The sequence below is a fragment of the Balaenoptera ricei genome, chromosome 17 (genome assembly GCF_028023285.1).
Source record: "Balaenoptera ricei isolate mBalRic1 chromosome 17, mBalRic1.hap2, whole genome shotgun sequence".
Lineage (NCBI taxonomy): Eukaryota > Metazoa > Chordata > Mammalia > Artiodactyla > Balaenopteridae > Balaenoptera > Balaenoptera ricei.
Window position 1 is genome coordinate 52,464,440 of NC_082655.1, and position 27,233 is coordinate 52,491,672.

A 27,233-nucleotide genomic window follows, 5' to 3' on the forward strand; every position below is an offset into this window, starting at 1 on the left:
GAAGCCCTGCACTCCACATTGAATCTTAAATCCTCTGATGGATAGCAACACCCCTAATTTCTTCCCACAGATCAAAGTCAACATAGATGACAAGCAGTAGGAAGTTCATGTGACCACTGTGAGTGGGACAATCAAAAATATTTTGGAAATAACATTACTAACAGAGGACATTAAAAGAAATAATATTTAAATGTCTGGAAGTCACTCAAAAATTATAACTATTAGTTTGAAAAAAAGAATGGGCTTGTAATTTACATATTCTGACTAAAAATGCAAAACATTTTTTCCTTCAACTAACTTAATCTTGCTCTGAAAATCTTATTCCTGTTAAATTCCTATTTTTTAGTTACTTCTGCCTTTCCTACATAGGCACTCAAGAACCTTCAAATACTTGGATTACCATACTTGGAAGAGGAAGAAACAAGAGGAACTGTAACATACTGCTTTAATTACCACTATTCTTACATTGCTTTTGCTGCCCCACTTGGGCACTGGTCTTAAGGTTGTCTGAGGCTCCGCCCTGACAAATGATGTGCAGTTCTGAAATTCCCCCAGAAATTTTTCAGTGGAGTCTAACATACACCCCTGTGATGGTAAAACAAAATATTCAGGTCTGAAAACTTGGCCTCCACTTCCACTCTTTAAACGGGACTTCACTTTTCTTTCAATCTCTACATTTCTTGTTTGGCCGGAACTTTTACATACATCATACCCACTCCTTCTTACCACATCTTCCTGACCTACTCTTAATGCAGTGACAGAAACTAAATTAACAAAAAGGAAAAATTCATATATTGAGAAAAACTATAATGTTCAAACTATTACTAGTAAATAAAGAGTTGTTTAATAGTGTCTTTCTTATCATTATCATCATTATGAATTATCAGACCACTTACAATGGTGTGAAAAAAGTGTTATTTCCCTTGTATTTTCATTTACTCACCTTTATTTCTATTTCTAGCCCCAATTCCAACTGATGACAAAAAGCAACATTTTAAAATATTCCAAGTATTTCAGGCATTACAAATGGAAATAAAATAATTATAGGATTCTTTTTCTACTCCTTTCTCTCCTGGTGATCATCTCAAACCTAGGAGCTTATAAAGAGTCATGATAAGTTGGTAACTGGCTTCTGATCACCAGCACTTATGTGCATTGACATCTGCTGAGTTCTAACTATTATGTATAGCCATTGGAATCCATGCTTTCACTGAATTCCTAAATGTTTCAAGTTGTAGGTACACATGATCTATATTTTGTAAAACTCTTGTAAACCTGTTGATTTTTTCACTCTCCACTAATACATCATACTTCTTGCAAATAAAGAGAGAGTTTGATTGTTTCAGGAAATATCTTTGCAGCTGGGGAAAATGGTTAGGGCTCTCTTAAAGTGTCTATAACCTTAATATTAATAATTTACTCAGATGTGTACATTAAATGGAGTTTCTGAATTTTTTCTTCAATTAGTCTAGTTTTTTTAGAATCCCTAATCTACTAGGTTGAAGAGTAAAGCAAAACAAAAAAAAAATCCTTGCACTGTCTCTTAATAATATGACAAATCTTGTAATATACTCTCTATTTAATTTAAATGTTGAGACTACAAAAAGTTCCAACACTGGCTGCCTCACATGGTCTTTTTCAAAGGACTTAGACTCTTTAGTAAAATTGCTTAGTCTACCAGAGTTACTCCACTCACAATACTTCTCCCCAGGAAGGGATTCAAGTGTATAAGGGGATTTATTGGGTCCTTGTGGCAGTCGTTAGAGGAACAGTTGGACAGCATGTGCTGAAAATTTTGTTGAAGAAATAAAATCAACTTATATTACAGGGCACATAAATAGAGCCACTTAACATGTGTAGGATGTTTGCCAACAAAACAGTAGTAAATTGGAACACTAAGGTGCAAGTAGGGAGAGAGAGAAAGTGGTGGAATATGCTATAAGAAACAATATTTAGGGACCATTCTCTCCACCAGAAATCTTACACAAGACACTGAACCAAACTGACTCACTGGGGGCAGACACCAAAAACAACGAGAACTACAAATGTGCAGCCTGGGAAAAGGACACCACAAACACAGTAATTTAAGCAAAATCAGAAGACAGAAAAACAAACAGCAGATAAAGGAGCAATGTAAAATCTCAACAGACCAAACAAATGAAGAAGAAATAGGCAGTCTACTTGAAAAATAATTCAGAGTAATGATAGTGAAGATGATACAAAATCTTGGAAATAGAATGGAGAAAATACAAGAAACCTTTAACAAGGACCTAGAAGGACTAAAGAACAAACAAACAATGAGGAGCAACAAAATAAATGAAACTTAAAATTCTCTAGAAGGAATCAATAGCAGAATAACTGAGGCAGAAGAACGAATAAGGGCCCTGGAAGATAAAATAGTGGAAATAACTATCACAGAGCAGAATAAAGAAAAAAGAATGAAAATAATTGAAGACAGTCTCAGAGACCACTGAGACAACATTGAACACACCAACATTCGAATTATAGGGGTCCCAGAAGAGGAAGAGAAGAAGAAACAGGCTAAGAAAATATTTGAAGGGATTATAGTTGAAAACTATAATCAAGTCCAGGAAGCACAGAGAGTCGCATACAGGATAAATCCAAGGAGAAACACACCAAGACACATATTAATCAAATTATCAGAAATTAAATACACAGAAAATATATCAAAAGCAGCAAGGGAAAAACAACAAATAACATACAAGGGAATCCCCATAAGGTTAACAGCTGATCTTTCAGCAGAAACTCTGCAAGCCAGAAGGGAGTGTCAGGACATACTGAAAGTGATGAAAGGGAAAAATCTACAACCAAGATTACTCTACCCAGCAAGGATCTCATTCAGATTTGACGGAGAAATTAAAACCTTTACAGACAAGCAAAATCTAAGAGAATTCAGCACCATCAAACCAGCTTTACAACAAATGCTAAAAGAACTTCTCTAGGCAGGAAAAAAGAGAAGGAAAAGACCTACAAAAACAAACCCAAAACAATTAAGAAACTGGTAATAGGAACATGGATATTGATAAATAAATGTAAGTGTAAATGGATTAAATGCTCCAACCAAAAGACATAAACTGGCTGAATGGATACAAAAACAAGATCCCTATATATGTTGTCTACAAGAGACCCACTTCAGACCTAGGGAAACATACAGACTGAAAGTGAAGGGAAGGAAAAAGATAGTCCATGAAAAGGGAAATCAAAAGAAAGCTAGAGGGGCAATTCTCATATCAGACAAAATAGACTTTAAAATAAAGACTATTACTCTTGTAAGAAGAAGGACAATACATAATGATCAAGGGACCAATCCAAGAAGAAGATATAGCAATTGTAAATATTTATGAACCCAACATAGATGCACATCAATACATAAGGCAAATGCTAACACCCATGAAAGGGGAAATTGACAGTAACACAATCATAGTAGGGGACTTTAACACCCCACTTTCACCAATGGACAGATCATCCAAAATGAAAATAAATAAGGAAACACAAGCTTTAAATGATACATTAAACAAGAGGGATTTAATTGATATTTATAGGACATTCCATTCAAAAACAACAGAATACACATCCTTCTCAAGTGCTCATGGAACATTCTCCAGGATACATCATATCTTGGGTCACAAATCAATCCTTGGTATTTTTAGAAAATTGAAATTGTATCAAGGATCTTTTCTGACTACAATGCTATGAGACTAGATATCAATTCCTGGAAAAAATCTGTAAAAAATACAAACACATGGAGGTTAAACAATACACTACTAAATAACCAAGAGATCACTGAATAAATCAAAGAGGAAATCAAAAAATACCTAGAAACAAATGACAATGGAAACACGATGACCCAAACTTATGGGATGCAGCAAAAGCACTTCTAAGAGGGAAGTTTGTAGCAATACAATCCTACCTCAAGAAACAAGAAACATCTCAAATAAACAACCTTATTTTACACCAAAAGCAATTAGGGAAAGAAGAACAAAAATACCCCAAAGTAAGCAGAAGGAAAGAAGTCATAAAAATCAGATTAGAAATGAATGGAAAAGCAATGAGGGAAACAATAGCAAAGATCAATAAAACTAAAAGCTGGTTCTTTGAGAAGATAAACAAAATTGATCAACCATTAGCCAGACTCATCAAGAAAAAAAGGGAGAAGACTCAAATCAATAGAATTAGAAATGAAAAAGGAGAAGAAACAGCTGACACTGCAGAAATACAAAGGATCATGAGAGATTACTACAAGCAACCTTATGGCAATAAAATGGACAACCTGGAAGAAATGGACAAATTCTTAGAAAAGAACAACCTTCCGAGACTGAACCAGGAAGAAATAGAAAATATAAACAGATGAAACACAAGCACCGAAATTGAGACTGTAATTAAAAATCTTCCAACAAACAAAAGCCCAGGACCAGATGGCTTCACAGGCGAATTCTATCAAACATTTAGAGCAGGGCTAACACCTTTCCTTCTCAAACTCTTCCAAAATGTAACAGAGGGAGGAACACTACCAAACGCATTCTATGAGGCCACAATCACCCTGATACCAACACCAGACAAAGATGCCACAAAGAAAGAAAACTACAGGTCAATATCACTGATGAACATAGATGCAAAATCCTCAACAAAATACTAGCAAACAGAATCCAATAGCACATTAAAAGTATCATAGACCATGATCAAGTGAGGTTTATCCCAGGAATGCAAGGTATCTTCAATATACGCAAATCAATCAATATGATAAACCATATTAACAAATTGAAGGAGAAAAAACATATGATCATGTCAATAGATGCAGAAAAAACTTTCAAAAAAATTTAACACCGATTTAAGATAAAAACCCTCCAGAAAGTAGTCATAGAGGGAAATTACCTCAACATAATAAAGGCCTTATAAGAGAACCCACAGCCAACGTCATTCTCTCACCACTATTATTCAACATAGTTTTGGAAGTTTTAGACACAACAATCAGAGAAGAAAAAGAAATAAAATGAATCTTAATCAGAAAACAAGAAGTAAAGCTATTACTGTTTGCAGAGGGCATGATACTATACATAGAGAATCCTAAAGATGTTAGCAGAAAACTGCTAGAGCTAATCAATGAATTTGGTAAGGTTGCAGGATACAAAATTAATGCACAGAAATCTCTTGCATTCCTATACACTAATGATGAAAGATCTGAAAGAGAAATTAAGGAAACACTCCCATTTACCATTGCAACAAAAAGAATAAAATATCTAGGAATAAACCTACCTAAGGAGACAAAAGACCTGTATGCAGAAAATTATAAGACACTGATGAAAGAAATTAAAGATGATACAAGTAGATGGAGAGATATACCATGTCCCTGGATTGGAAGAATCAACATTGTGAAAATGACTCTACTACCCAAAGCAATCTACAGATTCAATGCAATCCCTATCAAACTACCACTGGCATTTTTCACAGAAGTAGAACAAAAAATTTCACAATTTGTATGGAAACACAAAAGACCCCGAATAGCCAAAGCAATCTTGAGAACGAAAAATGGAGCTGGGGGAATCAGACTCCCTGACTTCAGACTATATTACAAAGCTTCAGTAATCAAGACAGTTTGGTACTGGCACAAAAACAGAAATATAGATCAATGGAACAGGATAGAAAGCCCAGAGATAAACCCACACACATATGGTCACCTTATCTTTGATAAAGGAGGCAAGCATATACAGTGGAGAAAAGACAGCCTCTTCAATAAGTGGTGCTGGAAAAATTGGACAGGTACATGTAAAAGTAAGAAATTAGAACACTCCCTGACACCATGCACAAAAATAAACTCAAAATGGATTAAAGACCTAAGTGTAAGGGCAGACACTATCAAACTCTTAGAGGAAAACATAGGCAGAACACTCTATGACATACATCACAGCAAGATTCTTTTTGACCCAGCTCCCAGAGAAATGGAAATAAGAACACAAATAAACAAATGGGACCTAATGAAACTTAAAAGCTTTTGCACAGCAAAGGAAACCATAAACAAGACCAAAAGACAACCCTCAGAATGGGAGAAAATATTTGCAAATGAAGCAACTGACAAAGGATTAATCTCCAAGATTTACAAGCAGCTCATGCAGCTCAACAACAAAAAAACGAACAACCCAATCCAAAAATGGGCAGAAGACCTAAATAGACATTTCTCCAAAGAAGATATACAGATTGCCAACAGACACATGAAAGAATGCTCAACATCATTAATCATTAGAGAAATGCAAATCAAAACTACAATGAGATATCACCTCGCACCAATCAGAATGGCCATCATCAAATCTACAAACAATAAATGCTGGAGAGGGTGTGGAGAAAAGGGAAGACTCCTGCACTGTTGGTGGGAATGTAAATTGATACAGCCACTATGGAGAACAGTATGGAGGTTCCTTAAAAAACTACAAATAGAACTACCATACGATCCAGCAATCCCACTACTGGGCACGTACCCTGAGAAAGCCATAAATCAAAGGAGTTATGTACCACAATGTTCATTGCAGCTCTATTTACAATAGCCAGGACATGAAAGCAACCTAAATTTCCATTGACAGATGAACAGATAAAGATGATGTGGCTCATATATACAATGGAATACTACTCAACCTTAAAAAGAAATGAAATTGAGTTATTTGTAATGAGGTGGATTGGCCTAGAGTCTGTCATACAGAGTGAAGTAAGTCAGAAAGAGAAAAATAAATACCATGTGCTAACACATATATACGGAATCTAAAAAATAAAATAAAAAAGAATATTCTGAAGAACCTAGGTGTTGGACAGGAATAAAGACGCAGGCATAGAGAATGGAATTGAGGACTCGGGGAGCAGGAAGGATAAGCTGGGATGAAGTCAGATAGTGGCATTGACTTATCTATACTACGAAATGTAAAGCAGATAGGTAGTCGGAGGCAGCCCTATAGCACAGGGAGATTAACTCAGTGCTTTGTGACCACCTAGAGGGGTGGGACAGGGAGGTTAGAAGGGAGACGCAAGAGGGAGGAGATATAGGGACATATGTGTATGTATAGTTGATTTACTTTGTTATAAAGCAGAAACTACCACACCTTTGTAAAGCAATTATACTCCTATAAAGATGTTAAAATATCGACCAATCAATCAATATATAAAGAAAGAAAGAAGCAGCATTTAACTGAGAAACAAAGAGTTTTATTTCTTCAAGGACACATAGCTAATGGTGATTAGAAAGAAAATGAAATACTGAAAATTACTAAGTGAAGAAGAAATCATGCTAACACACAAACACACACACACACACACACACACACACACACAAAGAGGAGGAATTCTGAATACAAGAAAGATTTCATTCAGGAGGAGTTGCCAAAAGGCCCATGAAGGTCTCTAAAATTGAAAGTAAACTTCAGAGATGCTGATTAATTTTTACTTCTCAGTGACCTATAGACATCAAAGAAAATATCTTTAGTTGCTGTCATAAAGCAATCAATTTTTAACTGGAATTAAATATATTTGGAGATAGAGTTGATTCATGTATTTGAAGAGCTGTCAAATTAAAGAAGGATTAATATTATTGTGTCTGGCATTTTGAGTAGAAGGTATAAAGAGGTCACTTTTTTCGAATTAAAAAGCACAAATAAAATATTAAAGAAAATAAAACATACCCTTGGGGATGTATATAAAAATTCAAATATTAGCTCCCTATCAAAGTCCTCCTGCTGTCTGAGGTCAAATTTTCTTTTAATAATAGTTAAAAATAACCAACCAAACAGAAAGCAACAGGGGGCTCAGTCTCATGTACTGTGGGAAACTTGATAATCCTCTAATATCCCTGAGAATGTGGGGGAAGTTTATGTTTCTTCCAGTTGCTTCTTGTTGTTCTCCTATTTTCACTGAATACTTAAGCTCTGTTCTGGACAGCAGAATTTGCTGTGGTCGGTTTTATTTTATTTACTTTTAAAAAACGTCTTATCTGTCCCACATATGATATTCATATCAGATAGAGAACAGATTACCACTTGTTTTTAATTTTGAATATTTTCACTAATGTTATCAAGTGATTCTCTTACAAGGATTGGACAAGAGCAGTGGCGTTCAAACACACACACATACACACAGTCACAGAGCACTTTGTTCAAACTAAATCTTACATAGACTGTATATAAATAAGAACTACAGTAGTTTAAGGAGTGGGAGGATAGGTCAGTTTCCATACCAGACCCATGTCTCCCCCTACACATCTGAAGGAGCAGTGAGAAATCCACAGAGCTGATATAGAATTATGGGAAAATCAAGGTTCCTTTCAACACGGATGTTCTATTATTTTATTTAGTTGATTGCCCACTATTTTTTTAAAATTCTTTATATTATCATACACTTACAAGGAATTTTATTTTCTAAATCCAACCTCCTCCTTTTAAAGTAAGAAATCTAAGGCTTAGATATGTTAAGTAAATTGTTCAAGGTCACACAGATAATAAATTGTAGAGCCAGGTAGTCTCACTCTGGACCCTCAGGGTTCCCAACAACTTAGCCACCACAGTTAGCCAAATCTTCATTATAGTCGCTTTCATTTTTTTGAGTTATTGGGCTAATTGAGTTAGGGCAGATTTTATTCCAGGTTTTGCTGAGCCTGACAAATAAAATAAAGAACATAAATTTATAAATTAAAAATTTGGAACAAACGTGAATATTTATTTAGAAAGGGAAGCAAGGACAATAAATTATCATTACAAATTTTTAAAAGCTACACAATTTCAGAACACCACAAAATCCAGAAAAATAATATAGTATTTTTATTAATTAGTTGTATATCTATTATATTTACTTTTCTAAAATTTTTACTACGTTTCTTATATATTTTTACCTCTTTGTATGACATCAATTTTATATCATTTTTATTGAAAAGAATATTCTCTCAAGCTTGGTTGGTAAAATGTTTTTAATTATTCTTAATAATTTAGAAATGTTTCTTTTTTAAACATTAGAATTCCTGTCAAATTTAGGAAAATCTAAGTCCACATTTCTTTCATGTGTGGGCTTTAAGATTTGAAAAGCTTTTCCATGGATTCAATTCTCTCATCATACATTTCAAAGTATGTACCATTCGACTGCCAACATGTTTCTGGTACCAGGTTGCCATAGAATGGTTGTATATGGTGATGACAGCTCTGACCCATGTCAAGATGCTGTTGGGTCCAGTCAGTGAGTGATAGGGTTAATCCTGACAGCCATTCATACACTAGGACAGCGAGCAATAATAACTTGCATGTACAGCAATGACTAAGAACCAAAAATTAAATCCCACCAGACTGAAATGAAAAGTATCTTTAACTCAATTTTCCCTAAACTGAATCCACAAAATGCCAGAAGCCACTCCAGTGCCAGGTGTCATGAATGTGTAAGAAAAGAAAGTTGACAGGCTAAGAGAAAACAAGTGATTAAAGTTAAAATGTCTTCCTTTTCAAACGTTACAAAAATTTATGAGCATGTGAATACATTTCTAAGGCCTCTCTCAGGTCCGAGGAAGGAACCTATGCAAATCAAATGACAGGCCTAAAGCTTAAGCTTCATTACCTTTAGGTTATGGTCTGAGTTAAGGTCTAGTCATTAAGCCAAAGAAACAGTACAAAGAAAATAGCATTATAATCAGACTGGATTTAAAACTGAAGTCTTTGAATCTGGAGTGAAAAGAGGTAGAAATTTTATAAAGGCATGAAATTGAGGAACACAGAGCAAAGTAAAGGTATGGGCCTAAATCAAAGACCATGGAGGAATTTGCTCAGATTTACAATTTGGGGGAAAAAATGGTGGAAATTATAGTGTGGATTATCAGCTGGGAGTAGAATACCAGGGAGTGTGTTCCATTTGTTTATATCTGCCCCTAGAGCACACACCCGGTGCACCAAGCCATGGGAGTTCCTCAGGGAACCCAAAAACTTGCTGTAATTTGACGGTATCATGTGTGGGAATACAAAAACATTTTCAGAGGCTTCACAGCTAAAATTCCTAGGTTTTAGCAAGAATATAACATTTGATCAAATGTTCTGTGAACCACAGATTATTGGGATAGAAAAATCCAGCTGGAAACGTCACTTTAATTAAAGGATGCCTACACACATATGCTTGGACCTCCATAATAGTTTTAAAAGCAGCATTTATGACAGTAACTATATTATTTAAAACAGTTAAAAATGTGATTTTTCCCCAAATGTCATTTATTTTTATCCATTTTCCCATTATGCTTTCAAGTAGTCCACTATAAAATTATTTTCCTGGAATCTAGTGTGTACCTGAATTTTTCTTGTATCATTAATATGTACATCACCTTCTGTCTGACTTGAAATTGGATTGCCGAATCAGTCAAGGATGAATGAACAGAATAACAATATATTTTATTTGCTTATCCAAATTCAGATGACAAATATTGATCATTATCAGTTTTTCCAGAAATTAGGTTTGGTCATTCATGAAGAGCAGACATCAGAGTTACAGTATGATTTGGATTCTCTTTGCTATTCTTATACACAGTTGAAAATTAAAAGATTAGTGACAGCAACTGTAACTCTTCTTTTCAAGCTTAAAACATATATATTTTTTGATTAGAAAATAGACTTTTTAAAAAAATGTCTCTCCTTGTTGTTTGAAGTGGATGAGCTGGGCTTTTCCATGGGAGAGAAATTAAAAGACATATACCTCCAAAATAAAATAGCAGATCTCCTTTCATTTCACAGGGACACGATTGAAGAAAATAATAAACCAGTCTGTTGATTGAAATTTTTAGGAGGAGGGATCATAAAACAATTTTCAAAGAACTTAATTTATCTACATATTTATGAACCCAACACCAAATTTGAGAATTTTGAGAATCCTCAGGAAAAGTACCTCATCAAAGAGCACTTTCTTTCACACACTCAGTTCCTGAGACCTGAGAGGTTAACAGTAGCAACACAAAAAGGGCATAAGTAAGGCCTCAAAATATTTCAAAAGTCACCTGCATTCTCACTTCCTAAACACAGTCAGCAGCAGTAAATAAGATAACCATGGATTACCAAAATAGACAGATGTTTAGAAATTCTATTTAAGGTTCTCTACATCTTTTCTCCTTACACATTTGAAAGAGCTGTTTCTAAGACACAAAACTGATGTGATGGATTTCTCTGTAAGAGAGACAGACAAGCAATTTTGTCAGGAATCTTAATTATTCTTAACTTAATCACCTTATTTCTCTTCTTGGTGCTCAGAAGAATGTAATTACTACATGTCAGAATCAGAAGGCAAGAAATAGCTTATACCCACATTTGGATTTTTGAGGTCAGCTTAAAAAAGAGCCCCTATTCTCTGATCATTCATTCATTTCTTTATTTAGCAAATAATTTTGTGCAATGATTAATTTTCAGGTATTATACTAAATGTTGGCATACAACAAAGAAAAAGATAAATATGTTCCTTGCCTTACACAACATAAAATCCAGTGGGGAAGTCATATATTAAAGGAAACTTATATCTGTGAAACTGCTATAAAACTGCTATAAAAGGTAGAGTAATAGAAAATGGAAAGTAATAGAGAGACATATCTAGTCTAGTTGGGTCAAAAATATTCCCCAGAAATGATAGCAATATAAACTGACACCTGAAGAATAAGTTGGGCAATGGGGAAAGGTAGGATATCAGTGTTGAAGGTACAAGGAATTGCATGTCCAAAGGTCCAGAGTCAAGTATTCAAGAAACACTGGGGCTTCCCTGGTGGCGCAGTGGTTGAGAATCTGCCTGCTAATGCAGGGGACACGGGTTCGAGCCCTGGTCTGGGAAGATCCCACATGCCGCGGAGCGGCTGGGCCCGTGAGCCACAACTGCTGAGCCTGCGCGTCTGGAGCCTGTGCCCCGCAACGGGAGGGGCCGCGATGGTGAAAGGCCCGCGCAACGCGATGAAGAGCGGTCCCCGCACCGCGATGAAGAGTGGCCCCCACTTGCCGTAACTGGAGAAAGCCCTCGCACGAACCGAAGACCCAACACAGCCAAAAATAAATAAATAAATAAATAAAGTAGCTATAAAATTAAAAAAAAAAAAAGAAACACTGAAGGCCCAGAGGAATCAGATCAGAGAGGGCAATGAGGAAATTGGACACTAAATGAGGCCCAAGTGACAGGAAAGGCAAAATCCTAGGGGGCATTGTAAACTCTGTTAAGAATTTTAGACTGTGTCATAAGAAAAGGTAAAGTCATCCAAGGGCTTTCACCAAGAGTAATAACTACAAGGATTTACATTTTTGAAAGTTCACTCTGGCTATGCAGAGGAGGGTGGGTTATAGTATTGTAAAACTAATGCACTGAGATCAGTTAGAAGGCTATTACAGCAGATTGTACAATGAACAATTCCATCTAGTAGGTCAAGTTTTAAAAATTAGTTTGGAATATATTTAGTGAGCTAAATAGGTCAAGGAAAAAGCAGTACAATTCCATGTCAAGAACACTTTTCCACGGGAGTAACATTGGTATCACCAGTAGTATCAATATCATAACTGGAGAGACTCCTTTTGTCAGGATGACTGATTGATAATGCCAGTTTAAAATTTTTCCAGTCCAAAATAATCTGTTATGTTTAGTGTCTTGAATTTGTGACTACGTTTCAGTAACTATCAAAATGCTAGCCAGAAAAAAATAAAATATAAGAAATACTCTATCATTCCCCACTTTAGAAAATATTTTAGCATATTTTCATATTAGGAACAAGGAAATCTACAAACTTAAATTTTATTAGGTTAGTTCTAACTTTTCCATAATCAGAGGGAAAGTATATGCTTAGCAAAGCCACAAATAGTTATATGTATCAAATGGATGGATGGGCAGGTAGATACACAGACAATAGACATATAGATATACATATATAATATTTATATAGCTGTATTTCACTATCTATCTATAGATATATATTTATATATCTATATATCTGAAGTAGATGTATATAGATAGATATTGAAATCGATATTGAAATTTATATCTACATATGTAATTGAAATCTATATATTCATTTACAAAATATATACATATATCTGTAGATAGCTGTTATATAAATGTTTTAATTTTAAAAAATAAAAAAAAAATTTGAAGACTGGTAATAAAAATGATAATATGGAGAAAATCTCTTAGGTTAGGCATTGAGTAAAAGAAACTCAAATGCATGATGTTGTCAATTATGTACTTCAATATTTGCTTTTTGGCAGAAAAAATTTGACACTGGGATTGATTTTTTAAACTGATGATAATTAATGCATTTCTATTTCTTTCTAGGATGCATAAAAAGGCTTGAGCTAAATTTAATACTTAGACATGGCAAGTAAGTTAGTCAAGGTGGTTATTATGTCTTCTTCCCTAAACTTTGCTTGCTTGTTTCCATCGTAACAACCTTGTCATATGCATGCCTTTAGTAGAAGCCACACAAAACATTTCTGTAATATGACTTACAATATAAATTTCAATAATAAATTTGAAATAAGAATTTATTTAAATAAATTAAAAATAGGATAGGAATTCAAGATTAAATTTTAAATAGTAATCAAATTTATAGTAAATTTCAAATGAGAATATTGTATTGTGGTCCTTTGACTAAAATGAGATTTAATGGACAGATCTTATTATTATTTTTTTTTTTTTCAGCAGTGTTATACAATGGTTTTAGAAAAATTCCTCCTTGTTTTTTGTGGGAGTTTTTTGTTTTTTAATTTTGGAGAGGTTTGAAGTGGAAATGAATATAGGGTGATGGCTTGGACTATAGCATGAAATGAAGTGGATCAGGAAGTATTTTTGGTTCTTGATTAGATTGGGTAAAGAGAGAGAAAAAATTATTGTAAGATCACCAGTTTCCTGACATAAAATTATAAATTGGCAGAATGTATTGAGATGGAGAATACTTTAGAAGATGAAAGTTTGGTAGAATGAACAAGGGTTCAGTTTTAGATTTAGAAAGTAAGATATACCAAGTGAACACATCAAGTAGGTAATAAATTATAAATAAATCCAAATCATTACAGGAAAACAATTAAGTAAATAAGTGTTTGTAGGCATCTGATGTACTAACAAGGACTAGATTTACCCTCCTACCTGAAACAACTAAAAAATAAAATATATAAAATAATGGTTTTATAGACATTGAGTATCAGACAAAGAAAAACAGTGATCCCTGGAAACAAGATACAAATGAAGATAAGAAGAGGGGGATATCACAGGCTTGGGGATCCTCCCTGGGGAGTGAGGGTTTCAAGCTACATATTAGGTAACCCAGCCCTATGGTCTGACACTGGGAAGATGAGCCCCTCTTAGCTGGTTTAAAAACCAGTGGGGTTACTGGAGGGCTCTAAGAAACTGAGACTCCACTCTTGAAGAGTTCAGGCACAAACTTGCTTACTCCCAGTAACAGCAAAGAAGCAGCAGTTTGAAAACTACCTGGGGCTTTAACCAGATTTCCCAGACCACACCAGCCAGCCCCCCAGCCTGCACCAGGCTCCTGCTCCAGCCTCTCTTGCTCTGGTGCTGCTACCCACCAAGGCAGATGCTGCCTTTGCCAATAAGAGTGTGCATACTTGGAGGGAACTGAGCTAGCTTAGACCTGCCTCTGACCAGGGTGGGGGAAACTACCACCCCAGGAGCACACATCCCTGCACAGACTTAGAAGGGAGCAAAACCAGCTAAGTAGCATGGCACCAACCCCTCTGGCCCCAGTCCAAACTGTAACAAATGTATGCATACCAGGGAGTGGAGGGGTAGTGAAAACAATACAGAATTGCACCCCCAAGTCCTCAAGCTCTGACCATGACCCCAACCAAGGCAGAGACTGCCATCACACTCTAGAGGGACAGAACTCCCTCAGGGATCTTGCTCCAGTCCCTTGTACACTGACCCTACCACCAGTAGGGTGGTGATGGCCATTGAGCATACAACAAGTCCCTGTTTGAACTTGGCTCTGGCTCTAACACCTTCAGTTCCATCCCTACCTCCCACCAAGTCAGTGGCTGCCAGCACACCCCAGGAGAAGATGCTGCCCATGCTCACTTCAGATCCACCTCTCCCACTAAAGCCACTGGGCACAAACAGACTGTATAGGGATTCTCCTACACAGAACACACCTTCAAGACTGGGAAAGCTAACTGATTCACCTAAATTCATAGATAGAAAGTTAAAGAAAATGAGAAGACAGAGGAATATGTTTCAACTGAAAGAACAAGAAAAAAATGCTTGAAAAACAAAAAACTCTGAAGAAGCAATTTACAGAGATAAGTAATTTACCTGACAAAGAGTTCAAAGCAATAGTAATAAGAAAGCTAATTGAATTTTGGAAAAGAATAGATAAACACAGTGAAAATTTTAACAGAGAACTGGAAAATATAAAAATGAACTAGTCAGAGCTGAAGAATACAATAACTGAAATGAAAAGTATGTCAGATGGAGTTAATAGCAGATTAGGGGACACAGAACATGTAAGTGATCTGGAAGATAGAATAAGGGAAATTACCCAATCAGAACAGCAAAAAGAAAAGCAAATTGTTAAAAATGAGAATAGTTTGAGGGACTTCTGTGATAACGTTAAGTGTACTAATATTCATATTATAGGGGATTCCAGAAGGAGAAGAGAGAGAAAAGGGTCAAAAATGTATTTGATTAAATTATGGCTGAAAACTTCCCAAACCTGAAGAAGGAAATAGATATCCAGGTATAGGAAATATAGAAAGTTCCAACAAGATAAACCCAAAGAGACCCACACTAAGACATATCATAATTAAAATGACAAAAGTTAAAGATAAAGAGAGAATTTAATGGCAGTAAGAAAAACAAAGTCACATACAAGGGAACCCACATAAGGTTATCAGCTGACTTTTCTGGAGAAATTTTGCAAGCCAGAAGAAAGTGGCATAATTTATTTAAAGTGCTGAAAGGAAAAAAACTAGAACCTAGGATCCAGTGAGGTTATCATTCAGAATTTAAGGAGAGATACAGAACTTATTAAGACAAGCAAAAACAAAAAGAGGTCAGAGGTCATCAATACTGAATAATCATACAAGAAGTGTTTAGTGTCTTCTTTAAAAAAGAAAAGGCTGGGACTTTCCTGGTGGTCCCCTACATTGGAAGGTTAAGAACCCACCTTCCAATGTAGGGGACATGTGTTGGAACCTTGGTCGGGGAACTAAGATCCCACATGCCATGGGGCAGCTAATCCAGTGTGCCACAACTACTGAGCCTGTGCACCACTACCAGAGAGGAGCCCATGCACTGCAACTAGAGAAGCCTGCATGACGCATCGAAGAGCCCACATGCCGCAATGAAAGATCCCGCATGCAGCAAAGAAGATCCTGAGTGCTGTAACTAAGACCCAATGCAGCCAAATAAATTAAAAGAAAGAAAGAAAGAAAAGGCTACAATGAGAAAGAAATTATAGGAAGGGAAAAATCCACTGATAAAGGCAAATATATAGTTAAAGCTGTGGGTCAACCACTTAAACTAGTATAAAGGTTAAAAGACAAAAATTATAAAATCTACTATAACTACAATAAATAGTTGATAGACATGGAAATGTAAAATATGACATTGATAACACAAAATGGGAGAGATGCATAAGAAATGTAGAGCTTTTAGAATGCATTTGAACTAAACTGACTATCAGCTTGAAACAAGTAGATATAATTCTAGAGCAACATATATGAGCTCCATGGTAACCACAAATCAAAACCTGCAATAGATACACATAAACTGAAGAGATAGAAGCACAAATATAACACTAAAAAAAAATCATCAAATGACCGGGAAGTGACTAAAAGAAGAAAAGAATGTGGAAGAACTACAAAAGCAACTGGAAAACAAATAAAATGGCAAAAATTCAAACCTATCACTTATCAATAATCACTTTAAACATCAATGGATTAACTGCTCCAATCAAAAGACATAAGGTGTCTGATTGAATTTTTAAAAATCTCCCTATGTGCTGCCTCTAAGAGACTCACTTCAGAGCTAAAGACACAGACTGAAAGTGAGAGGATGAAAAAAGATATTTCATGCAAATGGAAATGAAAAGAAAGCTGGGGTAGCAATATTCATATCAGACAAAGTAGACTTTAAAACAAAGTCAATAATAAAGAAATAAAGAAGATAACTATATAATGGTAAAGGGACCAATACAATCAGAGGATATAAGATTCATAAACATATATGCACCTAATATAGGAACACCTAATTATGTAAAGCAAATATTAACAGATATAAAGGAGAAATTGACAATAATACAATAATAGTAGGGGACTTTAACTTCCTAGTTACATTAATGGACAGGTCATCCAGACAGAAAATCAATAAGGAAACAGAGGCCTTAAATGGCACATTACATCAGTTGGACTTAATTAACACCTACAGGACATTACATCCAAAAACAGCATAAAACACATTCTTTTCAAGTACACATGGAACATTCTCCAGGCTAGATCACATGCTAGGCCACAAAACAAATCTCAACAAATTTAAGAGGATAGAAATTATATCAAGAATCTTTTCTGACCACAACAATATGAAAGTAGAAATCAATTACAGGATGAAAAATGGGAAAAACACAAATACATGGAGACTAAACAGCATGCTGCAAAATCTGGACATAGCTGTGTTAATCATTCTGCCCCCAGAATGACTCTTTAAAATAGGAATATAAAAACAATAACAAAACATCAAGGAGATAAGGGAGGATGTCATCAGTTAGCGGATAAGAGGGTCCATCACTTTTCTATGGGTGAGGGAAAAGTATATAGAAGTGTAGAGACAAATGAAGCAAAGTGGAGAAATACAAAGCCTAGATCAGTCATAGGAGAGGCAGCTGCATCAGAGGAGATGATCTTCATGCTTTGTAGAACTCAAAGAGACCCTAGAGATGTCTCTAGCAAATAAAATGAAGGAAAAAAATAGAAGTGGAGTTGCAAACAGAAGGGTTAGTTGAAGGTCATTATTCTGCAAATTATTTGCTAAACTAGAACGAAAACAGAAGGATGCATGTAATTGGTAAGAAGTCATAATTGAGACATCACATAACATAACATAACATATTTGGTGTAATTTTTAAGAAATATTTTCAGAACTGATGCAAAGTGGTAATTCAGTGGTTGTTGTTAACCAAAATGTACAATATGTTTTCCAAAATACATGTTAAAAATGTATCTGTAGAATAAATTCATCATTATTTCTGAAAACAACCAACTTGTATTTAAAACACAGTAAATAAGTTGTTTTCCTTCACCCTATCTCTTCTAATATTTTTAGAAAATATTATAATCTGTGGGTTTTTAAAATTTCTACATGCATTTCCTGGCAGTTTCATGTTTGCCTTGATTTCTATTTGCAGGCAGTGACTCTGAGATGTAGGTTTTCACCTCTTCTCTCTCTCAACTATTTTATAGATTTCTCTGCTTAGCTGTCTTACTAATTAATCACAAAAAATAAATCATTCATGTCAACTCTAAATTGCTTACTTTGGAGCTATTTAAGCATGTTTTCTTTTTCTTCATATTCAGAGTAGAACTACATTTAATCTCTTCTTTAAAAGAGCAAAAATTAAATTTAGTCGATTTTTAAATCTCTTCAAAATAATTCCTTCTCTTGAAAACTATAATCATAACATTTTAATAGTCTTCATACCAATATCTGATGCTTTAAAATGCAGTTTCCAAAGCAAATTCTATACATTCTTATTAACATCTTATGGTTTCAACTAACCCCAAATGTGATAAAATTATTTCTTCAATGTTTCCTACTTATTTAAACTCAATTATTCTATTGAAGTTTTTAATCCTTCTGCTTTATGGAAACTAATTATTCAGGGATTTAATTACTTTTCTAGAAATGTTCAAGACCTTGGTTCTAGTTATTTATTGCCATTGAACTGAATCTCCATTTAGGTTCGGTGAAACACTAGTGCCTTCTGGGTATATTTTGAGGGTAGTGTCTAGAGAATATGACCACTTCTTATACTTCACTGTTATGAATATGATCCAATCCTTATCTTTCTTCTGGATTAATATAATATTTTTATAAATGTTCCCCCTATTTCAACCCTACTCCATACTGCAGACAGAAGAGTCCTTTGCAAATATGTCAGGTTTTGTCCTTGGATTCCACTAGGCTCCAAGTAAAAGTCCAAGTCTTTTACAATGAGCCAAGCTATCTCTTTAACCTCACCTTCTAAAGCCCCCACTTCTTCATAACCAATGGTCTCTTTGGTACCCTTCAAACATGCCAAGTAAACTCCCACCTTAGGGTTTTTGCATTTCTTATTTCCTCTGCTTCAAAAGTTCTCTTTCAAGGTATCTATATTGTATACTACCTCACTTCATGTTTCTCCTCAAATGTCAGCTTCTTAGTAAAACTTTCTCTGAATACTTCTAGATACAATTGAATTATCCACCCCAGCTCCTACTAAGACCCGTAACTCCCTAATTTTTGTTCATAATACTAATTACATTCCAATACCTCATGTATTTTCCTTTTTTGCTGTTGGTGATTATCTCCTATTAGGATATAAGCAAAGAAAGGCAAGGTTTGTATTAGGTTTTGTACTATGAACAGTGCTAAGATGCTCAATATATATTTGTGGAATAAATGAATTATTTCACCATTTTCTTAGGCTACTTCTGCCTGCTGATACATTCCCCAAATTGCTTTCAAGCTTCATGACTATCAATTTGCTTAAAGCAAGTGAATTTTACTTTAATATCTATCATTACCACATTATGTTACATATCTCTCTGTATACCTTCTACAACTACCCAAACATGCCATCTAAATCCAAACCTTTTATTTATTCAAATTATCCTCAGATCTGTCTTCTTTCTAGTACATTAGAAAACTCTGATCATTTTTTATAATACATGTAATTCTACTACAATATAAGGTTTTATAACTTCATTTACTATAACATGATCAATTAATTAAGGAATATGAATTGCATTTATCTCATAATTACCGGTTACAATGTGAATAAAATAGAAAGCCAGAACTTATGGGTAGTAATAAAACATTGTGTTTTGTGTTTTTATAAAAATGTGTGATAAAAATGAGAACAATGCAGATTTGTTCAGTGATGTGGTAGGATTTAGAATTATGCAATTGTACTATAAAAAGCAAAAAAACAAAAAAAACTCCAGTATTGGCATTCTTATGGAAAATAACACCATTATTTTGAGGATAAAATACTCTAAATCCCAATCTTTCTCTCCATTGGAACAATGATTTTATAAAATGATTTTCAACATTCTGAGGTTTCTTAGGAATAAAACTATTGTCATAGCAAGAGTATATTCTTAGCAGAACTAGCCATACTATTACAATTGGGATCATGACAATTACTTCTTAAATATTCCCTTTTACATTATACTTTCACTTTATATCCCTTTACTGTTTCCTACTCTCTCCACAGGAAAAAAAAATGATTACATATAATAATAAAAATAATTAACATCTGAATAGCATTTTGACATTTTCAAAACAGTTTTACTTATATTGCCTCATTTAATGTTAACAACAATGCTGTAAACTGATTTTTTTTCATTATTTAAAGAACGTGATGAGCCCCCGCTTTCAAGATAATACTGATAGTGTCAGACACAACTTAAGCCTAGTTCTAGATATCATTTTTCGCTGTCCTGTCACTCTGCATAAGAATAGAGAAATAACATGTTTTTAAAATAATTTTATCCAAATGACTGTTGTTTATGGTTATCTTTATTTTTCATAATCTATGAAGACATCAATGATAAGGTGAATAAACAAATGATATCTGTTGTATCTTGTATTACAAATATTAAATTAAAACTGAAAATTCAGGAAATATTCCTAGTAAGAATTATGAAAAAGTAAGTTTTTTTTTTTTAAACATCTTTATTGAAGTATAATTGCCTTACAATGGTGTGTTAGCTTCTGCTTTATAACAAAGTGAATCAGTTATACACATACAATATGTTCCCATATCTCTTCTCTCTTGCATCTCCCTCCCTCCCACCCTCCCCATCCCACCCCTCTAGGTGGTCACAAAGCACTGAGCTGATCTCCCTGTGCTATGTGGCTGCTTCCCACTAGCTATCTATTTTACATTTGGTAGTGTACATATGTCCATGACACTCTCTTACCCTGTCACATCTCACCCCACCCCCTCCCCATATCCTCAAGTCCATTCTCTAGTAGGTCTGTGTCTTTATTCCCGTCTTGCCACTAGGTTCTTCATGGCCTTTTTTTTTTTTTTTTTCCCTTAGATTCCGTATATATGTGTTAGCATACTGTATTTGTTTTTCTCTTTCTGACTTACTTCACTCTGTATGACAGACTCTAACTCCATCCACCTCATTACAAATACCTCCATTTCATTTCTTTTTATGGCTGAGTAATATTCCATTGTATATATGTGCCGCATCTTCTTTATCCATTCATCTGTCGATGGACATTTAGGTTGCTTCCATGTCCTGGCTATTGTAAATAGAGCTGCAATGAACATTTTGGTACATGACTCTTTTTGAACTATGGTTTTCTCAGGGTATATGCCCAGTAGTGGGATTGCTGGGTCGTATGGTAGTAAGTTTTAATCTGAGTTAACAAACTGACATAATCCTTGACAGACTGCATTCAGTGCAAGCAGGATTTAATTAAGGTTACTACTGGACTAGATATTCAAATAACTGAAGACTAAAGGAACATAATAAAGGTATACAATCATATTTTCTGGATGAGTAAATCACAATATATTTATTTAGCACTGTCATGTGCAGCTATATTGGAAATGAAGCAAAAAGAAAAATATGCCCCCTGTATATATACTTACCAAAATAGCCCCCCATATTTTGAGCCAAGTGGAAAATATTAATAAAAAGCTCTATAACAAAACAATGAGTACGTGTAAAGCCCTGCATTCCACAAACTGTTCACACACCATTGTCAACTTTCATAAATCCACCTAGCAGGGACCCAACCGCCCAGTGGTTCAGAAACTGTGAGAAGATAGAAAACAACAGTACTTGTCATTGAACAAAAATGCAGTATCATAAAACAAACCAAGAAAACAAGTCTGTCTATTTAAAATTTTGATATTTTATCATAGATTTTTACATTAACATTTATTTTTCAAAATACTTCATTAAGGCTATTTGGAGGGGCAAGATGGCGGAAGAGTAAGTCGCGGAGATCACCTTCCTTCCCACAGATACAGTAGAAATACATCTACACGTGGAACTGCTCCTACAGAACACCCACTGAACGCTGGCAGAAGACGTCAGACCTCCCAAAAGGCTCTTGGTGCTCCAGCCAGGCATCAGGGCTGTGCCTCTGAGGTGGGAGAGCCAACTTCAGGACACTGGTCCACAAGAGACCTACCAGCTCCACGTAATACCAAACGGCAAAAATCTCTCAGAGATCTCCATCTCAACATCAAGAACCAGCTTCACTCAACGACCAGCAAGCTACAGTGCTGGACACCCTATGCCCAACAACTAGCAAGACAGGAACACAGCCCCATCCATTAGCAGGGAGGCTGCCTAAAATCATAAGGACACAGACACCCCAAAACACACCACCAGACGTGGACGTGCCCACCAGAAAGACAAGATTCAACCTCATCCACCAGAACACAGGCAATAGTCCCCTCCACCAGGAAGCCTACACAACCCACTGAACCAACCTTACCCACTGGGGACAGATACCAAAAACAACGAGAACTACGAACCTGCAACCTGTGAAAAGGAGACCCCAAACACAGTAAGAAAAGCAAAATGAGACGACAGAAAAACACACAGCAGATGAAGGAGCAGGGTCAAAACACACCAGACCTAACAAATGAAGAGGAAATAGGTAGTCTACCTGAAAAAGAATTCAGAATAATGATAGTAAGGATGATCCAAAATCTTGGAAATAGAATAGACAAAATGCAAGAAACATTTAACAAGGACATAGAAGAACTAAAGAGGAACCAAGCAACGATGAAAAACACAATAAGTGAAATTAAAAATAATCTAGATGGGATCAATAGCAGAATAACTGAGGCAGAAGAAAGGATAAGTGACCTGGAAGATAAAATGGTGGAAATAACTACTGCAGAGCAGGATAAAGAAAAAAGAATGAAACGAACTTAGGACAGTCTCAGAGACCTCTGGGACAACATTAAACACACCAACATTTGAATTATAGGGGTCCCAGAAGAAGAAGAGAAAAAGAAAGGGACTGAGAAAATATTTGAAGAGATTATAGTTGAAAACATCCCTAATATGGGAAAGGAAATAGTTAATCAAGTCCTGGAAGCACAGAGAGTCCCATACAGGATAAACCCAAGGAGAAACACGCCAAGACACATATTAATCAAACTGTCAAAAAGTAAATATAAAGAAAACATATTAAAAGCAGCAAGGGAAAAACAACAAATAACACACAAGGGAATCCCCATAAGGTTAACATCTGATCTTTCAGCAGAAACTCTGCAAGCCAGAAGGGAGTGGCAGGATATACTTAAAGTGATGAAGGAGAAAAACCTACAACCAAGATTACTCTACCCAGCAAGGATCTCATTCAGATGTGATGGAGAAATTAAAATCTTTACAGACAAGCAAAAGCTGAGAGAGTTCAGCACCACCAAACCAGCTTTACAACAAATGCTAAAGGAACTTTTCTAGGAAAGAAACACAAGAGAAGGAAAACACCTACAATAACAAACCCAAAACATTTAAGAAAATGGGAATAGGAACATACATATCGATAATTACCTTGAATGTAAATGGATTAAATGCTCCCACCAAAAGACACAGACTGGCTGAATGGATACAAAAACAAGACCCATATATATGCTGTCTACAAGAGACCCACTTCAGACCTAGAGACACATACAGACTGAAAGTGAGGGGATGGAAAAAGATATTCCATGCAAATGGAAATCAAAAGAAAGCTGGAGTAGCAATTCTCATATCAGACAAAATAAACTTTAAAATGAAGAATATTATAAGAGACAAAGAAGGACACTATATAATGATCAAGGGATCGATCCAAGAGGAAGGTATAACAATTGTAAATATTTATGCACCCAACATAGGAGCACCTCAATACATAAGGCAAATACTAACAGCCATAAAAGGGGAAATCGACAGCAACACAATCATAGTAGGGGACTTTAACACCCCACTTTCACCAATGGACAGGTCATCCAAAATGAAAATAAATAAGGAAACACAAGCTTTAAATGATACATTAAACAAGATGGACTTAATTGATATTTATAGGACATTCCACCCAAAAACAACAGAATACACATTTTTCTCAAGTGCGCATGGAACATTCTCCAGGATAGATCATATCTTGGGTCACAAATCAAGCCTTGGTAAATTTAAGAAAATTGAAATCGTATCAAGTATCTTTTCCGACCACAACGCTATGAGACTAGATATCAATTACAGGAAAAGATGTGTAAAAAATACAAACACATGGAGGCTACACAATACACTACTTAATAACGAAGTGATCACTGAAGAAATCAAAGGGGAAATCAAAAAATACCGAGAAACAAATGACAATGGAGATACGACGACCCAAAACCTATGGGACGCAGCAAAAGCAGTGCTAAGAGGGAAGTTTATAGCAATACAAGCCTACCTCAAGAAACAGGAAACATCTCGAATAAACAACCTAACCTTGCACCTAAAGCAATTAGAGAAAGAAGAACAAAAAAACCCCAAAGCTAGCAGAAGGAAAGAAATCATAAAGATCAGGTCAGAAATAAATGAAAAAGAAATGAAGGAAACAATAGCAAAAATCAATAAAACTAAAAGCTGGTTCTTTGAGAAGACAAACAAAATTGATAAACCATTAGCCAGACTCATCAAAAGAAAAAGGGAGAAGACTCAAATCAATAGAATTAGAAATGAAAAAGGGGAAGTAACCACTGACACTGCAGAAATACAAAAGATCATGAGAGATTACTACAAGCAACTCTACGCCAATAAAATGGACAACCTGGAAGAAATGGACAGATTCTTAGAAATGCACAAACTGCTGAGACTGAACCAGGAAGAAATAGAAAATATGAACAGACCAATCACAAGCACTGAAATTGAAACTGTGATTAAAAACCTTCCAACAAACAAAAGCCCAGGACCAGATGGCTTCACAGGTGAATTCTATCAAACATTTAGAGAAGAGCTAACACCTATCCTTCTCAAACTCTTCCAAAATATTGCAGAGGGAGGAACACTCCCAAACTCATTCTACGAGGCCACCATCACCCTGATACCAAAACCAGACAAAGATGTCACCAACAAAGAAAACTACAGGCCAATATCACTGATGAACATAGATGCAAAAATCCTCAACAAAATACTCGCAAACAGAATCCAACAGCACATTAAAAGGATCATACACCATGATCAAGTGGGGTTTATCCCAGGAATGCAAGGATTCTTCAACATATGCAAATCAATCAATGTGATACACCATATTAACAAATTGAAGGAGAAAAACCATATGATCATCTCAATAGATGCAGAGAAAGCTTTCGACAAAATTCAACACCCATTTATCATAAAAGCCCTGCAGAAAGTAGGCATAGAGGGAACTTTCCTCAACATAATAAAGGCCATATATGACAAACCCACAGCCAACATTGTCCTCAATGGTGAAAAACTGAAACCATTTCCACTAAGATCAGGAACAAGACAAGGTTGCCCACTCTCACCACTATTATTCAACATAGTTTTGGAAGTGTTCGCCACAGCAATCAGAGAAGACAAAGAAATAAAAGGAATCCAAATCGGAAAAGAAGAAGTAAAGCTGTCACTGTTTGCAGATGACATGATACTATACATAGAGAATCCTAAAGATGCTACCAGAAAACTCCTAGAGCTAATCAATGAATTTGGTAAAGTAGCAGGATACAAAATTAATGCACAGAAATCTCTTGCATTTCTATACACTAATGACGAAAAATCTGAAAATGAAATTAAGAAAACACTCCCGTTTACCATTGCAACAAAAAGAATAAAATATCTAGGAATAAACCTACCTAAGGAGACAAAAGACCTGTATGCAGAAAATTATAAGACACTGATGAAAGAAATTAAAGATGATACAAATATATGGAAAGATATACCATGTTCCTGGATTGGAAGAATCAACATTGTGAAAATGACTCTACTACCCAAAGCAATCTACAGATTCAATGCAATCCCTATCAAACTACCACTGGCATTTTTCACAGAACTAGAACAAAAAATTTCACAATTTGTATGGAAACACAAAAGACCCCGAATAGCCAAAGCAATCTTGAGAATGAAAAATGGAGCTGGGGGAATCAGGCTCCCTGACTTCAGACTATATTACAAAGCTACAGTAATCAAGACAGTTTGGTACTGGCACAAAAACAGAAATATAGATCAATGGAACAGGATAGAAAGCCCAGAGATAAACCCACGCACATATGGTCAACTTATCTTTGATAAAGGAGGCAAGCATATACAGTGGAGAAAAGACAGCCTCTTCAATAAGTGGTGCTGGGAAAATTGGACAGATACATGTAAAAGTATGAAATTAGAACACTCCCTGACACCATGCACAAAAATAAACTCCAAATGCATTAAAGACCTAAGTGTAAGACCAGACACTATCAAACTCTTAGAGGAAAACATAGGCAGAACACTCTATGACATACATCACAGCAAGATTCTTTTTGACCCAGCTCCCAGAGAAATGGAAATAAGAACACAAATAAACAAATGGGACCTAATGAAACTTAAAAGCTTTTGCACAGCAAAGGAAACCATAAACAAGACCAAAAGACAACCCTCAGAATGGGAGAAAATATTTGCAAATGAAGCAACTGACAAAGGATTAATCTCCAAGATTTACAAGCAGCTCATGCAGCTCAACAACAAAAAAACGAACAACCCAATCCAAAAATGGGCAGAAGACCTAAATAGACATTTCTCCAAAGAAGATATACAGATGGCCTACAGACACATGAAGGAATGCTCAACATCATTAATCATTAGAGAAATGCAAATCAAAACTACAATGAGATATCATCTCACACCGGTCAGAATGGCCATCATCAAAAAATCTAGAAGCAGTAAATGCTGGAGAGGGTGTGGAGGAAAGGGAACTCTCTTGCACTGTTGGTGGGAATGTAAATTGATACAGCCACTATGGAGAACAGTATGGAGGTTCCTTAAAAAACT

The 27,233-nt window shown here is 35.4% G+C and overlaps 1 protein-coding gene across 1 annotated transcript in view; it reads right to left on the reverse strand.

Annotated features, from left to right (window-relative positions):
- The window catches only part of CNBD1 (cyclic nucleotide binding domain containing 1), a 414,652-nt gene that overhangs the window by 115,289 nt on the left and 272,130 nt on the right, over positions 1-27,233 (reverse strand). The window lies entirely within an intron of this gene.